The following is a 25,039-nucleotide window of genomic DNA, read 5'->3' on the forward strand; positions in this document are numbered from 1 at the left end:
CTAGTTATGCCTGGAGGAAAATGTAAAAGAAGTGCGGTAAAAACAGTAAAATAATGTACCTCCTAGAAGGATAGCAGTGGATCTAGCTTCTGGCTCTAGTCCCCTTTGAGGTGCTAAATTGGACGAATTTTTAGTTGATTTTGTGTTAGTCAATTACATCTTAGACTCTCAAAATGTATATAGAAAATAGAGTTAAGTATAAAGGTATTGAATGCCAATTCTACCTGTTTTGGTTTATGATGATAGCAATTGTTCATTGTGGATATTTGAGACCACGGAGAACATTTTTTATAACTTATTGAAAAGCTGTAAAATTAGCACCAAATGAATAGATAAGTGAGTAAATAAAATAATAGCCACCATTGCCCTTCTTTCAAATGGTTCTGAGATAGAGAAACTTGGGAGATTTTATTTCATTATTTTGTATATTTTTCCTAGAAAAATGAGCACAAATTCAAATGGATCCTTACCATATACCCTGCGAATATTAGTGCACATCGGTGATTATGTCTTTGACCTTCTTTTAAAAAAGATACATCATTTCAATGGATATTATGATGTAATTCCCAGAGATTAGGAAACTGGATGAATGTTAATTGAATTACAAAATAAGGGGAAAAATGTATCTTTAATTGCAATATAAAGGTTAATAGAAAGAAATAACACCGATAGGGAGTTTGAAAAGCTTTCACAAGACTAGTATGATCTTAGAAAAAACAATTAATCTATGTTGCTAACTTGAAGAGCTTTTATCAAATTATATGTGAGGTCCAAGGCAGATTTAACATTAAAATTTTCCATAAAATAAAAAAGAAAATAGGAGTGTTCATGTTAAATATAATAAAAAATTGTGAAGAGTATTTTCACAAGCTCTATAGTAAGGCTCTCATACTGTTTTATACTTTATTGTTTTGTTCAAGAAAAGACTCTCTTATCTTCACAAAACTTACATTCAGTAGGAAGCGTGACTCTATGATGATTAATACACACAAACCCACACACACACACAAACACGCACACACACAAACACACACACAAACACATGCATTCATGGTAGAACATGGGGAAATACTTTTCAATTCTGTATTTCACTAAAGCCAGGTTTCTAAGAGCACCAAAAAGAAACAGTTGTTTCTACTCTCTGAGAATTTGCTCCACTGAGTTATGGTGTTTCCTTTCTCAATGAATGCACAGAATGTAAAATCATAAAATATGTACGACTATAAATTATGTGTTGTTATATCTCTTTTCCAAAAAAATTAAGTGCGTCGATTGAATGGTAATAGTAGAACTACTAAATTTCTACTCAACCAACCAATGAACCAACCAACGTATTTGCAATTTTTATTGTGTTGTAGGAGATCATATTTATTATATGAAAGACTTAGCATACAGTTTCATCACCACCCATAAACCTAGCACCATGAGTGCATTATCTTGAAGACTTCTTGAAATTTATTTTTATACTTTAAATTCCTGAAGACATGTGCACAACATGCAGGTTTGTTACATAGGTATACACTTGGCATGTTGGTTTGCTGCACCCATCAACTCATCATTTACCTTAGGTATTTCTCCTAATGCTATCCCTCCCTCCCGCCCAACCCCCCAACAGGCCCGGTGTGTGATGTTCCCCTCCCTGTGTCCATGTGTTTTCATTGTTCAACTCCCACTTATGAGTGAGAACATGCAGTTTGATTTTGCTTTCATGAATCTAACACCTTTTCTAAACACCTTTTCTATATACTGTTATATTTAAGCATCTGGAATTATTTTTCCCTTACAAAATAATTAAAACAGCTCCTAATTTAGCAAAATTCCAAATGCTTATGTCTGTGGTAAAAACTTCCAACTACTAACTATTATTCTTATTGGTCTTTTAGTGATTTTACAAGGGACAGACTCTGAGCAGATTCATCAATTACTATAAGACTTTCAGAATATCCTTTACCTGTAATATCCCCTCTTAATAGAACAATTAAATTCTTCTATCAAAAAATGAAATATTTTAAAATTAAAACATTCACATAGTATTAATAGTGATATTTACATAGGCCAAATCTATTAAATAGCTTATTGCATTTCATCCTTATAAAATATTTCCAGCTGGGCACAGTGGTTCACACCTGTAATCCTAGCACTTTGGGAGACTGAGGTGGGCAGATTACCCGAGGTCAGGAGTTCGCAACCAGCCTGGCCAACATAGTGAAACTCCATCTCTAGTAAAAATACAAAAATTAGTCAGGCATGGCGGCAGGTGCCTGTAATCCCAGCTACTCAGGAGGCTGAGGCAGGAGAATTGCTTGAATCTGGGAGTCAAAGGTTCCAGTGAGCCAAGATTGTGCCATTGGAATCCAGGCTGGATGACAGAGTGAGACTCTGTCTTAATAATAATAATAATAATAATAACAACAATAAAATATTTCTCTTCAACAGTTGGAGATACATTTATGAGCTTTATGAACAGGAAACAAAAATTGGACAACTAGAAATTATATTAATTATTTTAGCCTAATTATTTGATCATTTCTGGTCTTTACCCGAGAAATGAAGAACACAGAGTGACAGTAAGAGCCACAGTACTAGATTACTTTGATTCGTTTTTGCGCCAAGATGTGTATAGAACAGATTCACAAGCATTGCTACAGTGATAGCAAAAATATCAAACTCATAGATATTAAATTAGTCTATGACAATATAACATAGAAAGGAAAACACTTTCTACTTTCACAAGCATTTAAAATGTTGAATAATCACATACAACTTTTTGATGAGCTTATGTTATATCATATCACATAGTATTTTTCACAATGGAAATTTGAGGCTATAAACCTGTGTTTTCTAATCAACCTGATCTCCCTTTCTGAACTAGGCACTTATTTTCCCAGCTCCACTGATGTGCTTCTCTATAGTCATTGCTGCTTAGGGAAAGGGAGCCATTTCACCTAAGTCCTACCCTGGGGTTCCTCACATCCAGTGGCTGATTGATTCGGGATACAAAGGGCCGGTCTCCGTGTCTCAATCTGGGGCAGCTCTGCAAAGCAAGTCCAGCCCTGAATTTCCTCATGAGATTGACTCTGGCAAGTGTATCACATTTCAACTTCTCTTCTGTCCAGTCCTGACCCCTGCAATGCCTCACAGGTCTTGTTCCAAGAAGGCTCTAATAAAATTCCCTCATGCAAATCTCAGCCTCAACATCTGCCTCCCAAGGAGCAATCTAAGTTGCAACCATTATTCAAAGTATTCTTCTGAACACAGGTCACCCAATCTCTTGTAATTATATTTGCAAATCATAAAAATACTTTATTTGCATGGTTGTAACCTAAAACGTCATCTCTTTTTTTTCCTTTTTACTTTTCCTGCAATAAAAGAGGGGTCTCTATTAGCTTTCTTCAAATTTTCTTCAATATTCCTCAGAGATTTCTTCACAATTTGCCTTCTACTCACAACAGTAAAATGTTCTTTCAGAGTTAACAAACCCAATATTTATCTTCATCTAGTTAAATGAATAACACACATTTATAGCAAATTATCCTTGCTTAAGCTTTATGATATTACATTCTTCTGATTCCCCTGTAGCCTCTTCTCAGATTCACTTCTTACACTCTTTCAGGAATTACTAGTTCTTTTTCTGCTCCCCAAACATACATCATAAGTGGTTAGTCTATCTTCTATTGACTTGTCGTTTCTTCCCTTGTCTATTTTGTCTTATCTTCTCTCTCTTTTTTTATTTTTTAAAGTTAATTAATTTATTTAAAATTTGTTTATTTGTTTGTTTTGTGACAGGCTCTCACTCTGTTTCCCAGGCTGGAGTGCAGTGGTGAGGTCACAGCTCATTGCAGCCTGGACCTCCTAGGCTTAAGTGATCCTCTCACCTCAGCCTTCCAAGTAGCTGGGACCACATACATGCCACACCATGCCTGGCTAATTTTTTTTTTCTTTTTTTCTGTAGATACAGGTTCTCACTACCTTTCCCAGGCTGGTCTTGAACTGCTAGGCTCAAGTGATCTTCCTGCCTATACCTCCCGAAATGCTGGGATTGCAGGCATGAGCCACTGCACCTGGCTTGTCTTTTCTTCTATCCTTTTCTCTTTTCCTCCCAAACTTGTTGCTCTGGTAATTTAATTCCCACCAGTGTCATCAAGCACTAGATTTATCTAAGTTTTTCTAAAACAGTAGCCTTGCTCATGAGTTTCAGGACCAGGCATCTGTTGAACTTGTGCCTGGATTACTCCTCTGGAAAATGAAATTATATCAATCCAAATTTAAAGTAATTTTAAGTTAATATTGTTAGAAAAGTTATTTAATTATTCTAATTACCAGTCTCCTCAGAAAAAGCATTTATGAACGTATTCACTTATTAACTATCAAAATACATTCAAGGTACCTTTTTGAGTACTGGAAATATCGCAATAAGTCACACAAATAAAACTGCCTGATGAATGGAGCTTACATTCTAGATGTACTCACAACATCCTATTTTAAGTTACAAGCATTGCTTTAAACATCAATTTTTTACACCTTTTTTTTTTTTTTTTTCCAGTGCTGGGTCTTCCTCTGTCACTCAGACTGTAGTATAGTGACACAACCATAGCTCACTGTAACAGCAAATTCCTGGGCTCAAGCAAGCCTCCACTTCAGCCTCCCAAATAGCTGGGACTATAGATGTCAGGTGCCACCATGTCTGGCTTTTTCTTTTTTAAAATTTTTTGCAGAGGTGGAGTCTTCCTATGTTGCCCAGACTGGTCTTGAACTCTCGGCCTTGAGCACTTCTCTCATCTCTGCCTCCCAAAATGCTGTGATTACAGACCTGAGCCACTGCATGTACCTATTTTTCATATATCATAATCTTTTTTGCATCATGATTTATTAAAAGTTTTAGTACCTATTGTATTTTAGTAATTATGCTCTACGTTATATTTGCAGAGATAACACAACAATTAATGTAATGGAATTCACATTTTAGTTGGATGTCAAACATAGAACTACAGAATGCTATTAGTAAAGTATATACAAAATAAATTCAGGAAAGAGAAGAAATCCAGAGACTATTACAGGGAATTGTTTCTGGAATTGATGGTGTATGAGGTTTTTTTTGTTGTTGTTTTTTGCTTCTTCTTCCTTTTGAGACGGAGTCTCACTCTGTTGCCCAGGCTGGAGTGCAGTGGCACGATCTCAGCTTACTGCAACCTCTACTTCTCAGGTTCAAGTGATTCTCCAGCCTCAGCCTCCTGAGTAGCTGGGACTACAGGTGTGCACCACTGCACACAGCTGATTTTTGTATTTTTACTAGAGATGGTGTTTCATCACGTTGACCAGGCTCGTCTTGAACTCCTGACCTCAGGAGATCCACCCACTTTGGCCTCTCAAAGTGCTGGTGGTAAATTTTTAAAATTGAATAGTTATTATCTCAAGTAAATGGCAAGCCAAATGGGTAAAGACGGTCCAAGGCATTTAAAAATCAGCAAACTATAAAATCCCTGGAAATATGAGAAGCATGGTATGATATTAAGATAATAAACATTTCAGTACGGCTGGGGACAAATCTTTGGCAGGGCAAGTTTCTAGAATTCAGAGAGGGAAATGGGGCCACATTTAGACACATTTTCATGCCTTCAAAATGGATAGAAGTGTTAGTACTGTTCCTTAATATAAAAACAATATGTGAATATGGTAAATAATTAAGATACTAAACATGTATATAAAGCAAAGTTAATGCAATTGATCCCATCTGTCACCTCACTGAACTGAAACACACAGTCTGATATAACAGAAGTTATAAATATGTAGTTATTAACTGACGTTTGCCCTCCTAAAACCTAAAATCCCTTGCACTCTTCTTTTTACTAAACAATTCATCTCAGAAAGATCCTCATATCACTTATGTAGTTCTACATACTCATTTTCCACAGTGAAGAAATTTTTCATTCTTTTTAAACAACCTTCAATGAATTGATAGTTAGGTGGTTCCTTTGTTATTATCATTAGCTATTTTATTTAGTACAATAATGGATATTCTTGTACATGTATTTTCACATATATCTAAGAATATATCTGCTGAATAAATCTGTAGCTGGAGAATTGTCCCAAGTATAAACTATTATTTTATGTTTTGTTATTTTTGGATACTCTAGCTAAAATGTACTTCATAATCCATGCTAAGTGTTAAATTTCTTTATTTTACAACAGTGATTGGAGAAGAACTACATTTTACTATTGTTTTAATATTATTATTGTCATTGTGAGTGAAGCCAAAAATCTGTTCATATGTTAATTGATCAGAAAAGGATGATGATCATTTCAAATGTTTGAAAAATCAGTGTGATAAATTAAAACATGGAAATAAGGCAAAATGAAGGTGTATATTTTAGTAGGGTTTGAAACAAAATAATGTTTTCATTTGTTAATATGTTCCTGCTCCCAATGCCACTGGACTCTATGATTCTTGTAAACAGTCATTGTAAAACTGAAATGTCACAGAGAAGGGCTTAAAACTAACATATTTAATCCATAGCTGTATAGTTTGATTGCACTGGTATTAATACTTCAATAACTCACAAGCTTTTTTGCCTGATATCTATGTTCATTAATTCTGTTGATTCTCCTTTCCTTGCTTTATTGATAATTGTCATCAAAGACCTTAGATTTTCATTGTCCTTGTCCTTTGCTGATTTTACTGGCTGGTTAAAAAAGATGTGTGTAACTTGTGTGTGTGTCTGTGAGTGCATATGCACATATAAACACACACACACACACACACACACACATATACACCAATGCAACTGACACGGAGTCATCTTATTCTCAATACTTCTTTATACCCAAACCAATTTTAAGTCTAGAAGGTTTATTTTTATATTTTTAAGTTATAGCAAAGTTAATAATATAGTTACGAGATTGATTAATCTAATTAAGTTAAATATAATGGTGTAATTAAGTTAAATATAGTTATTAAATTAATAAAGTTAAGGAATATAATTAAAATACTTAAAAATACTGAATTATAATATTTAACATGAATATATTTTTTGTTGTTTTTATGAAAATGTCACCAAACTAAATGTTTATTCATTTTTCCCTTTATATATACAGGGTAAATTATTGTTATTGATATTATTATTCTTTCTGATCAATTCTTTTTTCAAGTAACTACGTAAAGAAATGACCATAAGTCACGTTATTTTACGGTAAAGAATAATCCTATTAGGTTTATCTATAGTTTTCTAACAATTTTCCTAACCTGAGAAGTATGAAGAAAAACAACCTCATTGCATCTATATATACACATACACATGATTGACATGATTTCATGTATTGTATAAATGTTTCTCCCAATGTATTTTTGCCTCATGATCAAGCTTTATTGTTCAAGTTACATCCTATTTAGTTGACTTGTTAACCTAAAATAAGCATAGAAAATAGAAAAATGATTGCAATAACTCCAAAGAAGTATGATAGAATAATTGACTACCCCTTGAAATTTATGCAGTTGTAATCAGAACCTTCATTGCTCTGCCTTCACTGAATGTTTTTCCATATATTTACATAGGCTAGACCTCATTTATTTTCTTAAAAAATCTCATTTTGCAAAATTGACCTTGACCTGTATGCCTGTATAAATATAAATAAGATGATTTTTCTTATAAAACTTGTAGGTCCTACAGTGATTCAAATGTCTAGTGTAAATACAGTAGGAATGGTCCTGGGATGTTCACATATAATTCAAATTGAATACCAACATAAACTCTCATTTCCTCTAAATTTTCTGATCCATAGAGGGGAAAAGAATGTTAGCAGTAAAAACATTAGAAATGCTTATGACCTAGAAGGGGCCATTCTTATCACAATTCCCACATTTCAGCTACCTTTTGTCCTATGAAGTTCCTTTTGACATAAATGCAAGCTCTGCTTCTTTTCAGCTTTATGCAAAGCTAAAATGGGAGCCTGTGCTTCTAGCCTTGACCAAAAAGTCAGAAAAGAGAATGTGTACTTTATGATTCCAGCATTATTCACCATGAAAATGGTCAAGATGAAGCACACATTACCAGGAGTGAAATGGCATGAGAGAAAATTAGGATTCACTCATCGGTCATATTATATCTCATAGAATACAAACGAAGGTTATAGCCTTGAACACATCATTTTCAAGAGGCAATTTTTACACTCTGGGGAGTGCTAACTACAGAAATATATTTTCACTCTCACTATTTCCTTCCAACTTTAGAGAAATACCTGCTTAGTAGGATCAGCATTAAGTAATCCATTGTGCTCTCAATGTATGAAATTCATTAAATATAAGAACTACAGTAGAAAAAGAAAGAGTTTAGAGTGAATCATTATCTTGCAACATATTATTTGTATATGTTGCTAAAATCAACTACATGGCTGAAATGTAGGATTTGCTTTAGGATGTTTGCTTCTGAAGTTTAATCTCTTTACAATGAAATCTGTTTGTACTGATCTGACAAATGTGTTTCTGGGCATGTGTGTGTATATATGCCTGCACTGTGCTAAGGGGATGGGAAACATAAGGGGGTTAGGTAATTTTTCTTTTCTCAGTCTGCACACAAGTGCTTTCAAATATGCACACACACAAACATACATACAGACACACAATTATGTGATAAGAAAATATAAAAACGCTACAAAATACATAACAACGGAACACAGAGACAGCAGCCACTGACTGGCAGGTGAGAAAATGGCCCACAAAAAGTGACATCAGATGAACACCTTTTAAATCTCAACAGGATTTACTATTCATAGAATAAAATGGAAGGTATGAATAAACTGGGAAGGTGAAGTGATTAAATGGTAAATTAAATATTGGTGTGATTAGGGGTTCACAATAGTGAGTGTCCTATTTTAAAGGTTTTAAAAGAATGGCAATCTAGATGTATTTGAGCATTTTCTCTATGCAAAAGACATTAAAATCTTTGAGGAGGATAACATTGGGATATGTAATTTAGGGAAAACGTACTCTAGTGACAGGACAAAAAACTTATTTCAAAGGGGAAAAGGAAACCAGATGTAATAAGACCAGTTAGGGGTCTAATATAAGAAAGTCAAATGGAAACATTGAAAGATTGACTGCTGTCCGCCGCAACTGATATGCAACCACATTGAAGAGTTTGGAAGAGCAATCAAAAGAACCAGATTAATCACAGGAGTCATAAAAAGGCAGAGACATCAATAATAAACGCAATGCATTTTGCTTTTTGGCAATCTAGTTTCCTTATACAGTTGTCCCTCAGTATATGTGGGGAATGGGTTCCAGGAAATCCACATATATCAAAATCTGAGAATACTCAAGTTCTGCCTGTGGCCCTGTGGAACCCCCCTAAAAGAAAACTTAGCCGAAAAAGTCAGCCCTCCCTATATAAGGATTTCTCTTCCCACTTTTCAATCTGAGTTTGGGTGGAAAGTCTGCCTACAAGTGGACATATACAGTTAAACCAGTGTTGTTAAAGGATCACCTGTACTTTCTCTACTGGATGCCTTTCAGTGGTCCTGTGACATGAAATATTAAAACAGTTTCTACCAGGCTTTAACAACATATGGTCAAACACTGAAAAAAGTCCTCCGCTCCTGCACTTTAGTTGCAGATTTTAGGTGGGAGGAAGAAACTAAGATGTAAGAATGATCACACTTAATTTTGATGCTAACGGTAGCAAAGTAATAGTAAACTCAGATTTTTTTTTTTTTTTTTTTAGATGAAGTCTCACTCTGTCACCCAGGCTAGAGTGCTGTGACACCATCTAAGCTCACTGTAACCTCTGCCTCCCAGGTTCAAGCAATTCTGCTGCCTCAGCCTCCCAAGTAGCTGCAACTACAAATGTGCGCTGCCACGCTCGGCTAATTTTTGTATTTTTAGTAGAGATGGGGTTTCATCATGTTGGCCAGGCTGGTCTCGAACTCCTGACCTCATGATCTGCCTGCCTCAGCCTCCCAAAGTGCTGGGATTACTGGAGTGAGCCACCACACCCAGTCTTATAGATTTTTATCCAACTTGGAAGCAATACCTGTTCACTGGGTATCAGTGGGACTTTAAATTGATTATTGGAGTTCTAAAATTAACTACTGAATGTACTCTCTATACCAGATCTATATTATGACTTCGGTTAATGACCTAACAAATTGGAAAACCTGAACCACAATTGTCTGTTTAGCCTCTGGAATGTCCCACTAGGTATCTGATTGCATCAACCTATCATTTTCTTTATACATTAGTTTGCAATCCCCCTTTTAGTATCTATTTTATTTTGTGTGTGTGTGTGTGTGTGTGTTGTTTTTTTTTCAAAAGATTTTCCTTGAAGATCAGCAGCACAAGACATATTAACAACTGATGTTACTTGAAATTCAAGACTGAATTTAAATTTATTGCAAACATGTGATTATATAATACTATTCATCAATTTCAACCTCTTCCATGACCAAAGCTTTTCGAGGAATTACAACTAGAAGAAATATCACCAATTTGAGTGTCTCTCTCTCTCTGCCCTAATACCTCTTAGGGAGCAAGTGTTAATAAATATTTCTTGGAATGATTTTCTTTGTTTTTGTGTTATTATCTCATTTTCTGTTTTAATATGATTAACACATTTAAGATTCAAAACAGTGTTTACAATGCATTTTTATATTTTAAAATGCAGTGAAATACCAACAAAACAATATGTAATGTCTAATTATTTAATATGCCTCCATTTTAATTATTTTGCATAGTATATTTTAAAACTTAATTTTTTCCTGCTTTGTTCTGTTTGTTAAGATCATTTATTCATATTAAGAAAAAGCTGTCTATGGCCAGGTGTGGTGGCTCATGCCTGTAATCCTAACACTTGGGGAGGTCAAGGCAGGCAGATCACCTGAGGTCAGGAGTTCAAGACCAGCCTGGCTAACATGTGAAACCTCATCTCTACTAAAATACAAAAATTAGCTGGGCATGATAGTGGGTGGCTGTATACCCAGCTACTTGTGAAGCTGCGACTGGAGAATCGCTTAAACCCGGGAGACAGTGGTTGCAGTGAGGGGCAACTGAGTGAGACTCCATCTTAAAAAAAAAAAACAAAAAGCGCGCACACACACACACACACAAACAAACAACAACAACAACAAAACAGAAGAAAAGAAAAGGCCATCTATAGCAAGCAAAATAATGAGCTTGTACTTATGAAGAAAAATAAGTAAAAGAAACATGATGGGTGCTTTTTTTTTCTTTATAGAATTCCAATAAAGCAGTTCTATAGGTTTGAAAGACATTTGTCTGTTCATTTTAGATTTCCTATCTTGTGTTTAATCAGTGCAGTGATTACAATAGTGATAAAGAATATTACAGTTCTGTGCTCAAAAAACCTAGATTAAAATCAACAATGAATTGAGTGTGAATATGTGCCAGGCACTGAAGTGGCTGGTGAGGCTTCTATATTTTCAGGAATAAACTTGTCTGAATGGACTTCGATGGGAGTATGTTTATAAAATACAAAAGACAAAACAGTGATGTGAGTGTTAAATTATTTTGATTTTTCCAACATTTATTGAGGTATACAAATGACAAATACAAAATGTGTCTACTTAAGGTGTACAATGTGATGTTTTGATATACATGTAAATTATGAAGTGAGCACACTTAAGCTAATTAACATATCCATCACCACATATAGTTACCCTTGTGTGTGTGTGTATGTGTGTGTGTGTGTGCATGTGTTGAGGAAACAGTATCTACTCTCTTAGCAAATTTCAAGTATACAACAGAGTATTATAACTGTAGTCACCATGCTGTACATTTGATCTCTGGAATGTATCCATCCTACCACTTTTGACCCTTGGACAAACAGCTCTCCATTTTCCCCACCCTCAGCCCCATATCTGTTATATGCATATAATAAAATAAAAGAACAGAAAGTCTACAAGATAAAGGCTATGGTCTTTGACATCTGCCCTCACTTTCTGATTGACATGTGAGTGGAGGTGCTCACAGAATTGCCCTGGAAAGAAGGGAAGCTACTTCCTGATCTCACAGCCACTTGAGACATTGTTACCAGAAGAGCAGGGATGTGACTCTCTAACAGACTTGGGAGATCTAGACAAGAAGAGATTAGAAAATATTTACACAAGGCCAAGGCAGATTCCCATTTGAAGATCTGAATTATTTCCTAATAAGGAAACAGTGAACTCTCATATTTCTTAACATGCTAGAGCACCTCAAAATATACAAAGTATTGTTCTTAAGAGTAACATATCAAAATAAGGGAATGAGTCATATTATCACCTACAATATAAAACTCTCTACCTAATGTATTGAAACATGAACCCAAAATAATAAGTATAGCTTTGGGATAAACAACAAGAGTGTTTACTTTGACTTAGCACATTTGAAAAATTTTTAAATATTACAATACTGTAAGCTTTAGTGTGATACCTGCATATTCACAATGTGCTGCGTTTCTCAAAAGCAATCCTGGTGTTCAGGTTTTTGTCTTCACAAAGCAGTTGTGTTGGATAAATATACCCATTGAGGATAATTAAGACAGTCTGACCCAAACAAACAAATATACAGATAGACAAAAATTTATTGACACTGGACACCAACCAAAGAGGAAGAACTGCAAAATTTATGGCCTTAATTTAAGCTTCTTATGGCCTATATCATAACCAGAGTCTGGTTATGATATACCAGACGGTCATACCCTCTGAGGGTAATTCCCAGTTGTGGGTAGTAGAGACTGTTATAGATGGAGCTCAAACAGAAAGAAGCAATATTATTGTGCTGAGGAGACCGAGGTTAGCGTTTGAGCCTGAGACAGTGGTAAGAAATTGGAAGGCACGATCTTAGAGAGGAGTCACAGAGAGTGGAACTTCCAGGTCTCTTCTTACAATGCCCAACTGTTTTGTGGTTGTCTAAACTTCACATGCACAAGACAGAAATCCAAGTAACTTAGTCAAAAAGGTTGTCAAGAAGTCTAAGGAAATGAACATAAATTTAATTAGGAGGAAACAGAAATTAGAGTTCAATCTTCCATCAAGTTAGTGTGAATTTGAAAGTGCTTCAAACGTTCTGTAGATCTCAAGCAGGGACAAGTTCTAGACGTAATGAAAAACCTGAACTATTTCTACCTTAACATAAACTCTTTATGAACATAAATAGCGATGAAACAAATTGGATGAAATATTGATAATCAGTGAATCTGGCTGAAGAGTGTACAGAAGTTGAAAGAATTTGAATGACCCTCCTATAAGATTGAAACAGGTAAGTTACCAGAAATACACAGGCATATTGATTGTGATGATATTTAATCTTTAGGTTATTTTACAGTCCTCTATTTTTTTATTTGTTTGTTTTGTTATTTGAGACAGGGTCTCACCCCTGTTGGAGTACAGTGGTGTGATATTGGCTCAAGCAATCCTCCCACCTCAGCCTCCCTTAATAGCGGAGACCAGAGGCTCAGGACACCACACTAGTCTAATTTTGTGTATTTTTGGGTAAAGATGAGGTTTCACCATGTTGCACAGGCTGGTCTTGAACTCCTGAGCTCAAGTAGTCTTCTAATTTTATGCATACTTTATTTCTCCATTTATTACCTCCTTTTATGTTTCTAGCATTTTTAATTGTTGAACATCTTATTATGCATACTGGCCACTTGGATATCATCTTTTGTAAAGTATCTATGAAGTCATTTTGCTCTAATTTATATCTTCTCTTATCTTTTTCGCATCGTTATAAATATTTGTATATATAAGATATTTTGTCATCTGTATTATTGTATGTAGTATATTTATTAAAATTATTTTCACTTATTTGCAGATATATTATTTGTTTATACCACTAAATGAAGATTTCAGAATCTACAATCTAAGAGCAAGGAAAGAGTCTAATATAATCACAGTATTATTATAAATTTAAATTAAAGAATTTTAGCCATAGAATTATATTCCACATTAGAAGAAACAGTCCATCTCCAAATATGCCCATTGTTCTAGTAACACCATTATGGCAATTCCTCATTTAAATCCAAGATTCAATGCAAGATTATACATTTTCTTAAATAGGCATTTCATGTTAGTTTCTTTACTCTCAAACAGTTTCTCAGACTAATGGAAACTGACAAGATAATTTTATGAAAATCTGAAGGACTTTGAAAGTCACAGTGATCTTCTAAAGGAGGACTACAATTGGGGAACCTACATGACCAGACTGACAAATGAAACCATAATGCTTCAATAATTAAGGCAATTTGGTATTGACATCAAATATAACTGACCCTTTTTAAAAATAACAATAAGTAACATTCTACAAATTACATTAAAATTTTATATAGAAACATATATATGTATGTGCATGTATATATACATGGCACTAAATAATAACCAGGAGTGAACAAAGACTGGAAGGATTACAAGCAAACAGGGGATAAAGTGAATTCTACATTAATTTCTTTGAGGGAATATTTCATTTCATGTGTCATGTAAAACATGAAGTTTAAGAACTAAGGGTCAGGATTCAAGGCTGCCATATTGGTTAACAATTGAGAGGAGAAAGATCCAGGAATGGAGGAAGCCACAGAGGAGGTCGCCCTAAAACTGACATACACATGCATGACTTCTAAACTGAACGTGTATACAGTAAGACACGAGCAAGAGCTGAGAGAGATTTGAAGCACTTCAGATACTGAGAAGAAGAGTTTAAAATTCAAGTTCCTTTTAGGTGGACATGCTTGGTAAACATTTTGGGATTTCGAGGGAAACATTAGTAATGTAATAACTTAAGAGTAAGGAAGCTGTACTAAGAAGGGTTATACTACAGGACTCAGGGAATAAACAAAATAATAGTCTGCCTAGAAATTTCTAAAACCACACCTACACAGGATCAAAGTAACATCCAGTGCAATTTTACTGCCTGCTGGGATGAAACTCAACACTGTTTAAAGCAAGATAATAGAATTTCTGTAATGTGTTATTCACAATGTCTAGTATATAATCTAAGCTTTCTAGAGATTAAAAAAGCAGAAACAGTCTAACACATAATTTTTTAAAAAGTAGTGAATAGAAATAGACTTAAAGAAGACTCTGATATTGAATTTAATGGGACAAAGACTTATAAATAATTATCAATATACTGAAGAATTTATAGAGCATACTAAAATAATGGGGAAGTAAATGAGAAATGTCATAAAGTTTGTAAAAAATATAATAGATAATAAAGGAAACCCAGAACTGAAAATATAATAACTGAATTAAAAATGTATAATGGTAGATTAGGCACTGAAACATAAGAAACAATAAATCTGAAAATAAATTTTCCAAATTTAAGCACAGAAACAATATTATATTAACCAAAAATAGTTTCCAATGATGAGACAATATGAAATGCCCTGAAATACTTGTATTTGAAGTTTCCAAAAGGAAGATATAAAGAACACAAAAATAACTTTTTTAAAAAATGGCCATTTAATTTTAAATTTCTGATGAAAAATAATTCACTGATCTAAGGAGGCCAGTGAATTCCAAAAAGGATAAACAAAAATCACACCCAGGTGTCAAATTAAGAATACCGAAAGCAAAGCTATAAATAGAACTTTAAAAGAAGCCAGAAAAACATACATATTACATATAGGGCAGCAACAATAAGAATAATGGCTAATTTTTTATTAAAAGTAATAGAATTCACAATACAATGTAACAACAATTTTAAGTGCTAAAAGGAAAATAAACTGTCAGATTAACTCACGGTTTTATATCCAGTTAAAATATTTTTCAAAAATGAAAATGAAATAAAGATATTTCAAATAATGAAAAGCTAAGAAAACTTGTTTCCAGCAAACCCACACTACAAGTAATGCTAAAAGAATCCTTCAAGGTGAAGGCAAATGTTGTCACACAGAAATTCTGAACTATAGATAAGAATGAAAAACACTGACTAGACATATTTATATAAATTAATATAAAAGATTACCCTTATTTCTAAAAGTTTTAAATAAATAATGAATTGTTTAATAAGCATTAACAATGCATTGTGAAGTTTACAATATATACAAGAAAAATATATTACAAAAATAGAACAAAGTCTTGAAAGATAAATTATACTATTGTAAGCTGAGTGTATTAAATGCTAAAACATACATTATTAATTCAATTTATACTGTAACAAATTAAGAATCTTGAGATGCCTTGAATACATACTAAAAACATAAAAACACAAAGAAGTATAGCTAAGAATAGCCAATAAAGAGCATAAACATAGGTGTTTAAACAAATACTTAACAGTTCCAAAAGATGATACACAAAAACAAAACACAAAACAAAACAAAACAAAAAACAGAAACAAAGTTATAAAGAACAACTGAGGGGAACAGAAAACAAGAAAATGACAGACTTAAATCCAAATATATCAATAAGGGCATTATATATGAATGAGTTTAAGCCAATTAAATGTCAAATATTGTCAGACTGCACAAAAAGAATAAACCAACTCTGACCTCTTTATAAGACAATAAATCTTTACAGCTGGAATTTTTTTTTTTTTTTTTTTTTTTTTTTTTTTTGAGACGGAGTCTCGCTCTGTCGCCCAGGCTGGAGTGCAGTGGCCGGATCTCAGCTCACTGCAAGCTCCGCCTCCTGGGTTCACGCCATTCTCCTGCCTCAGCCTCCCGAGTAGCTGGGAGTACAGGCGCCCGCCACCTCGCCCGGCTAGTTTTTTGTATTTTTTTTTTAGTAGAGACGGAGTTTCACTGGGTTAGCCAGGATGGTCTCGATCTCCTGACCTCGTGATCCGCCCGTCTCGGCCTCCCAAAGTGCTGGGATTACAGGCTTGAGCCACCGCGCCCGGCCTACAGCTGGATTTTTAATAGAATTATACAGAGAGGCTGAGAGCAAAAGAATGATAAAAGTTAAACCACACAAGAACATTCATGAGAGAAGTTGTGTGGGTAAATTCTTAGCAGGCAAAGTTAACCCCAAGTAAGTAGTATTATCACAGATAAAGGGTGGTATTCATAAAGATGAAATATTTAATCAGAAATATAAAAAGGTCAATGGATATGTATCTGATAACTGCATTAAAATAAATGAGAAAAAAAATGACAGAGTTAAAGAGAAAATTTTTTAAATGGAGCATTTAAACGCTTACTCCCAGGAAGAATTTGAATATGGAAACACAAAACATGGAATGCTAGAGAATTCAACAACACCATTGTCATAATTTTTTCTAAAATTCTTTTCCTAAGAATACTATACCCAGCAAGTACGCAATAAACATTCAAGTATATAAGAAACATTTACCAAAGTAGTTTTAAAATGTAGTTTTATCTAAAAAATCTGCGGGAGAATATTATTAAAATTTTTCAAGAGAAACATTTGTTGTTGGCAAACATTGAGGGAGTTGGAAATTTCACAAAATAGCCATGTACAAATATTTTCTCTTTTTTGTAGAAAAGAAAGGCCTCTTCTTAGATTTGCCTAGTCACTCACTTATTCACTATTATTGAACAGCTTTTCTTGTGCATCTGTTTTTAACATAAATTTCTGATATGATGAGTTAGAAATCACTTTCCTTGGAAGTTCTGGCTATGAATTAGAATATTTACTGAGTAAATTTTAATAAGCATATAATCAATTATTGTCTATCTAAAGTGACCCCAATTACCTCAAAAAAACTTGTTTAAAGAAAGTTAGATATTTTCACAATATTTTCCAGGCATTTTTTTCCATGAATACCACTACTGCTCCTATAAGACTCTTAGTATGAGTTATTAGGATTTATAGTGCAGAAATTATAAAAGATTTGCTTGAGTACAGTTTGAATATTTGTGAGTATCTGGTACAAATATCTGGTCATTAGAAAAAGGAAACATGGCAGTTTCTAAACAAACAAACATGTGCACATTATTAATTTGGAGATGATTTTAGTGCAGAATTAAGCTAAATAGAGTTTATGTGTTAAGAATTCAGTCTATTGAGTCACAAAAAAATTTTCTACTTTTTTAGAATTGAGGCTATTAGCAGGTCTTTCTCACAGCAATGAGCAATAGTAGCATTGCATTTATAATAGAGGAATTCCTTAAGATAAGGACAAATTAATCTTATTTACTACTATTTCTAGGACTTAACATAGTGCTCCACACCGTACGTGCTCAGTTTTTTTCAAAATTAATTGAACAATAATATTATACAGGACTAAATTTCACATTAAAATACAGTCACAACCAGACAAACAAATATGTAGCATAACTAATGCCCCACGTCAGTACATCGGTTTTTTGTTGGTAGAAAAGAAGTGGTATAAATTTTTGAGATGCCATCGGCTAATATGTACCCAGAACTTTAAAACTATTCATATATTTCAATTTCGAGAATTCTCCCTCCAGTAATCTAGCCTTAACAAGGATAATGTATAATACATAATCATCCCTTGGTATCCGTGGGTGATTGGTTCCAGGAATCCCTGCAGATATCAAAATGTGCAAATGCTCAAGTCCCTATATAAAATGGTGTAGAATTTACATTTAACCGATGCATATCATTCTATTTACTTTAAATCATTTCTAGATTATTTATAATACCTAATACCCTCTAAATACAATGTAAACAATTGTTATACTATATTGTTTAGGGAATAATGACAAGAAAAAAAGTCTGTACATTTTCACTAAAGGTGCAACGATCTTTTATTTTTCTCTGAATATTTTCAGTCTACTGTTGGTTGAATAAACATATGTGGAATCCACATATATGGAGAGCCAACTGCAATAAAAATATCAAGTACAAAATTTGGGAGGCGGAGGCAGGTGGATCATGTTTTTATACATGTTTGCATGTATAAAACCGGAGAGAGTCTAAACAAAATATGTGGAAAAATTTTAATTTTTTATGATTTTATATATGACATAATATGGCATGGCTAATACTAACATTTAAACAATATGCCAGAATGTAGAATTGACAGAGAAAAGAAAAGGTATGAAAACAATAGAAAATCAACAGTGTTAAAAATAAAACCAATAGATAGGTAGAAAAATATTTAGACAAGACAACTTACCCTTGTCTTAGTGATATTATAAATATCTTAGATTTTTTAAAATTATTTTTAAATTTTATGTTCCTGGTTTTTAACAGGGAGCACATACTGCTTTTATAGTGACATCATAATCACCATAATTTATGGCCTTGTATGTAAAGAGTTTTCCCCATCCCTCTCTCCATACCCTGCTAAAGATAATGTCACTTCTGACATTTGTTATTTCCCTCCCTCCGTCCCATCCTTCCTCATGAGTATATAAGGGTGGATTCGATCATCTGCAAGTTTTTCACTCCCTCCCACCCTTCCTGTTTTCCTTCCTCCCTTCCTTCCTCCTTTCTCCCTTGTTGATGAGTATATAAAGGTGCATTTGATCATGTGCAAGTTTAGAAGATGAGGAAGAGTATGTTGGAATATTAGAAGTAGTTCAAAAACACTGAAATTAGTGGTGGAAGTGTAAAAAAAAATTAAACATACAACTTGGTAGCCATATTAAGAACCATTTTCCACCACAATTAATATTTTTAAATAGTTTCACAGTTATGAGAACCCTCTGATATAATGGAAATATAGGAAAGGAATTGGAAGAACAACAAAGGAAGTTTGGCTTTGATGTACCATTTGTCAGAAAAAGGGAACATATTTCTGTAAAATTTTCTCTGTTTTTTCTGTTTTTCATAAGGCCAGTTTCTCAGGATTCAGATTAATAAAGAATAAAGATTTTTAAAATAGCAGCTGACTATTAATTTTGAGTAAACCTATTATGTCAAAAATTTGGGGAAAGAAAATAACTCCAACACAGACTCAAAGCCCAAATGTCACAGAATCTAGGAGACAATATAGAAGATATATCCAAATAATTGAACTTGTGCTATGAATAAGATTGGTTTTTTTCTGAGATAGAATTTTGCTCTGTCACCCAGGCTAGAGTCCAGTGGTGCGACTTTGGCTCCCTGCAACCTCTGCCTCCTGGGTTCAAGCGATTCTCCTGCCTCAGCCTCCCGAGTAGCTAGGATTACAGGCACCACCACCACTCCTGGCTAATACTTGTATTTTTTTTAGTAGAGATGGGGTTTCACCATCTTGCCAAGGCTGGTCTCAAACTCCTGACCTCGTGATTTACCCGCCTCCACCTCCCAAAGTGTTAGGATTGCAGGTGTGAACCACGTGCCTGGCCTACGAATAAGATTTTAAGAGAGGATCTCATAGTTTTGAGGGATAATTCCAGCCAGGGAAAATGAAATGGGTTTTATGTAAGATTGTGCACAGAAGTTGTGGTAGGACATAGAGTGAATAACAACAACAACAAAAAACAGATATGAGATTATGAAAAAGTGGGTAAGATACACCCTGGGAAGGGGTCTGTGGACATGATGAAAAAAAGTCAGGTGTATGGAAGAAGAAATATCATGTTGTCTAGAACTCAGGTTACAAAGTTATGGGGAGATAGAACATAGGCTGGAATTTGCAAGAATACTAATGGACACTTTGAATTCAACCTAAGTGAATTTCAGTTAATTTTTTAGAGGTATTTTTGTGCTAGAGATTGGGATTATTCAAGAGATATTGTGTAAACTGCTTCTGATCATTAAAAAAAAAAAAGTATAAATAAAGTCAAGAAAAAGATAAGTTTAGTGTGCTAAAGCAGTTGTCCAGCAAAGTGATTATAAAGTATTGGCAGTGAAAATTAAAAGATGGAGCTGTATGTTAACAGTGAATTTTTATAGAACTCAGGGCTAAACATGCCTCAGTATGCTGTCCTTAAAGTCTTGTCAGAATTTTTAATTTTTTGTTTGTTCTGAGTTATAAACAACTAATGCATAAAGATAATTTTGGAATATAATGTATTTACAAATCAAAAGCAACTGCTCCATGTACTGCACCATAAGTAATGATACTTACAAACTTTCATCAACATATTTTACTTAGATTCTGGAAAACACTGTGATATACTATAACAACTCATCAAAACTCTTTAAATAAATTTGAGAGTTTATTTCTGTTTCTAGTTTCTATTCCATCAGTTACTTGTACACCTCAAACTGCCATACCTGAAAAGCATAAGAAAAAATAACCTATTCAAGTCCATTATTTTATATATACTTCAGCTATATATTAATATTTAGTGTACAAACCAGTAAATGTGAAAGAGTGTCACTCCACCTTTTGATACACCATCAAATATAAAACAGACTCCTACCAATTTTTCTTTTGTTAATTGTGTTTCCCGTTGCTTTAGGTAACATATAAACCAATTGTAACCATGAAGACAGAGTTCAATCTATGTTAAAATCCCTTTCCACTCTAGATTCTATTATTACACTCATGATTTCAGAATGGGATAACAAAAGTTTCTAAATTAAAATTATAAAGACTTCAGAGGTAACTCTGCAACAAAGGTACCTTATTTAATAGTGGCTACCTACAGGTGGCTCCGTAGCTCCATGTTCCTTGCTCTGCACAAAGCAAGTGCTAAATACATATTTTTAAATTAAAATGTAATGGTCAATTAAGTTGATATTCCAATTTATTAAATGAATCTTCACAATTGTGAAAAATAACCACTGTTTTATTCCTTTTAAAAAATAAATACTATGTCTGGTGTGTCTGAGTATTGGGTTTCTCTTCATAAAATAAATGTAATTTAACAACTAGATATTAAAATCAAATAGGTAAATTCTATTCAATTCTCACTTGATCTTAGCCAAAAGGCCGAGAAGCGATCTATTCAATTTTCAATACTAATTGGGATGTAGTTAATGATTATTGATCCATGATAAGCAGGGATTATTCTGGACTTTCAACTTATGTATAACAAACTAAAGTGCTACAAAGATTCTCTAAAAGAATAGTAGGGACATTTGCTATGCTTCTTGTTATTTTAATTTCTCTCTTGAGCAGTATTAAGATTCTACCTAAATAATTCAGTCACACGTGCCTATTCAAGTTATAGAGAAGCTAGATGACAATTATTATGACTTTGTTTTCTTCTTGGGTAATGATGCAAAGTTTTCCTTATTATATAAAACAATATTAGTAAATTTCTGATAGTTTCAGTCAAGAATGATCAACCAAATATCAAATTGCATTATTGCAAAAAACAAAAACTTGCTATATATTCCAACATTTCTGACTTTTTTGTCCTATATTTCAAATGTCTAAAATGCTATAACAATTCTGCAGTATTGCCTTATTAAAAGTATCTTACTTCATTTTCTTACTCTTCTAATCCATCCTGAACAATGAAAGAAAACTCATTATTTCAGTTCTGTGCTCCCCTCATAACTGATTTGTACAAAGGCTTTTAACAGATTATTTACATTTCATGCTATATGTAAAAAAAAACCCATCCTAGAATTCTGGACCTTTCACAGTGAAGGTCTAACTGTATACTATTAGACTAGCCTCTTTTTTTCTTTATTGTGCTATATACATGCAATTTCACCCTCTTAGATTTGTCCAGATGCACATATTTACAAAAATCTTTCTGGCTCTTTTTGTCCCTAATGACAGCCCTCTCCAAAATCTTAGAAAAGACCAGAAATTTGGAAATAAAGAAATCTTAATGACAATGTAAATTAACCCAACAAGAATCTGACGGTTGGCAAGTTTAAACAACTTCTAAATTACAATAGTTACTGTGTGCCACAATTAAGACTAAATCTTGTAAGTTGCATGTTTGTGTGTATACATGTATATAATTTATTAAATTTTGCTGCACTACTGTATTTTTCTAAAACTGCTTTCTCTCAATTCAGGATCAAACCCAGTTTTTAACCTCTAAAAATATGTCTTCCCAATTTTATGCAATTTTACAGCACTTGTAAATTAATATTTTCTATGATACCTAGCTTCCATAAAACTATAAAGAAACCATGGAGATTTCTCCCCATTAGAAGCTACTTAGCCCTTCCCAATCCTGGCGCAGGGTGAATACGACAGGCCTTTTCTTTACGGGATGTGCTACCAATGCAGTGGATCCTGGAAGACTAGATTGAGGTCTACCCGGGGAGACCAGAAATATTGTGGTCAAAAAGACAATCTGCGAGGTGCTCAAGAAGTTAAGTCCTTATCAGAATTCATATGTTTGACTAAGTTTAGAGTTAAGGGTCCAGTCAGCCACTGTATATGCAAATAAATAGTGATGTCAAAAGCCAGAAAAGCAAGATAATGAGAGTAAATGCCCTTAATAACTTAGTAAAAGCTAAGATGTGGTTGAAATCCAGCCCACTTTTATAATGAACTAGCTATGTGGTAATGGCATATCCTAGATAAGTCCCTATTAAAAAAACAGAAAGAGTTTTATTTTTTCTTTAAAAAGTAATAAAAGTATTTTATTTTGCTGAGGTGTCTATTTCATATACATATTACCCATTGGAAACACAGAAATAGTTGACAGGTGGTTTTGGTTTCATTGTGTTTATTTTCTCCAAACATCTCATATTATAATGAGTGTTCCATTTGTGGTTCATAACCTCGTTGTCAAGAATAAATTGGCAAAAAAATCACACACCCTAACTTGTCCATGCCTAAATCCAAAATGCCATTTTTCCAACACAAATGAAAAAAAAATTATGAAAAGTAATTAAACAAAACTATGCATGGATATTTCATAATTGTTTATGACAGATTATAGAATTAATTAAAAAGGAAGCATGATTGTGCACAAAATTTTAAACCGTAATGTATATTTAAAATGTGAGAGCAGGAATGGTGGTCAATTTAGAAATTAATTAATGTACACTCAATTTTTAGGGGAAGTATTTTTGTTTTCAGCTTAAAATAAATGCTTGCTGTAGAGCCTTAACTGCCTTAAGATTATGAGCATCTCTTTTATCTGTGGCTATTCTTCTGTATTTGTGAATCTCCAAGGATAAAACTGTTTCTGTAAGGCCCTGTGACCTCAATGTGTCCTTTATACACTTCCTTGGAGAATCATAAGGCAATTTCACGTCCTTAGACAAAAAACATTTGCTTGCTGAACTTGAATTTCCTAATGTTAGTTATTAACTGTAGTGTGAAAAGTGTTGTTAAATGAGGGATGCCTGAGGATGCCATATGACCAACCTGAGAAGAAATAACAGGCAAAAAGGAACCAGCAAGCGAACTGAATGGGGTGGAATGAGCATGACCTATGGAATCAGAAAAGATAAATTTCAAAAGAAGAGGAAATAATAGGCTTCTGATAAAGGAGGCTGCATTTGATTGGCCCACACACGCAAGGAGGAATTAGATCAAAATTTTGGCAATTTCACAGAGCAAATGTATTTCTGTTTTAAAAGGTACAAGAATGACATTTGTGATATTAGGTACTTGGATGTTTTTCTTTCTTTTTTTTTTTTTTTTTTTTTTTTTTTTTTTTTTTTTTCATTGTTAGCCTGCTCTAATTTATGTGCCTGGTGGTGTCAGTGAGTCAAACAATACGCAAATCATTACAGTCCCTCCAAGTACATATATGACATGACTCAAAAAAAAAAATTATGATCTGTAGACTGCTAGCATTTAAAACTGTTTTGTTGTAAAAATTTTAACATACTTCAGCAGCAGGTGTAAATTGGGAATAATTATACTTAACAAAAGAATTGTCCTGAGTTTATAATAGTATGAATGTGATTGGTAAGGAAAAGGATGATAGATATATAGAAAATTATGGATGTCAGAAAGGTCATGCCACTAAAGAAAGAAAATTAGAGAGATAATGAGCTAAAGAAAAAGAAGTCTCTAAACACCAATGAAAGAGAGGCAATGAATCTGCTTCCTCTAAATTGAACACAAGAAGGGAGTTACATATTCTCTATTATTGTGTGCTTCTTATTGCTAATGAGCAACTTTGCTTCTGCTAACACAGAAGCATATCTTCTTAAAGATAGTGTCTTCTTTCTCCTTTTTTAATCTTGTCTTTATCCTTCTGCCTTAAACACTTACGTCTAGATTACAAGCAGGAAGCTCACCCTAGCTGATATTAAGAAATAGAAACATCTGGAATTACTTTATTTCTCATGCACAGTATACTATTCCTAATTATGATAA

The 25,039-nt window shown here is 33.7% G+C and overlaps 1 protein-coding gene across 2 annotated transcripts in view; it reads right to left on the reverse strand.

The window, feature by feature from the left end:
- Window positions 1–25,039, reverse strand: part of CDH9 (cadherin 9) — a 165,129-nt gene that overhangs the window by 89,277 nt on the left and 50,813 nt on the right. The gene's annotated exons all lie outside the window — the stretch shown is intronic.

This window comes from Macaca fascicularis, chromosome 6 (genome assembly GCF_037993035.2).
Source record: "Macaca fascicularis isolate 582-1 chromosome 6, T2T-MFA8v1.1".
Classification (NCBI taxonomy): domain Eukaryota; kingdom Metazoa; phylum Chordata; class Mammalia; order Primates; family Cercopithecidae; genus Macaca; species Macaca fascicularis.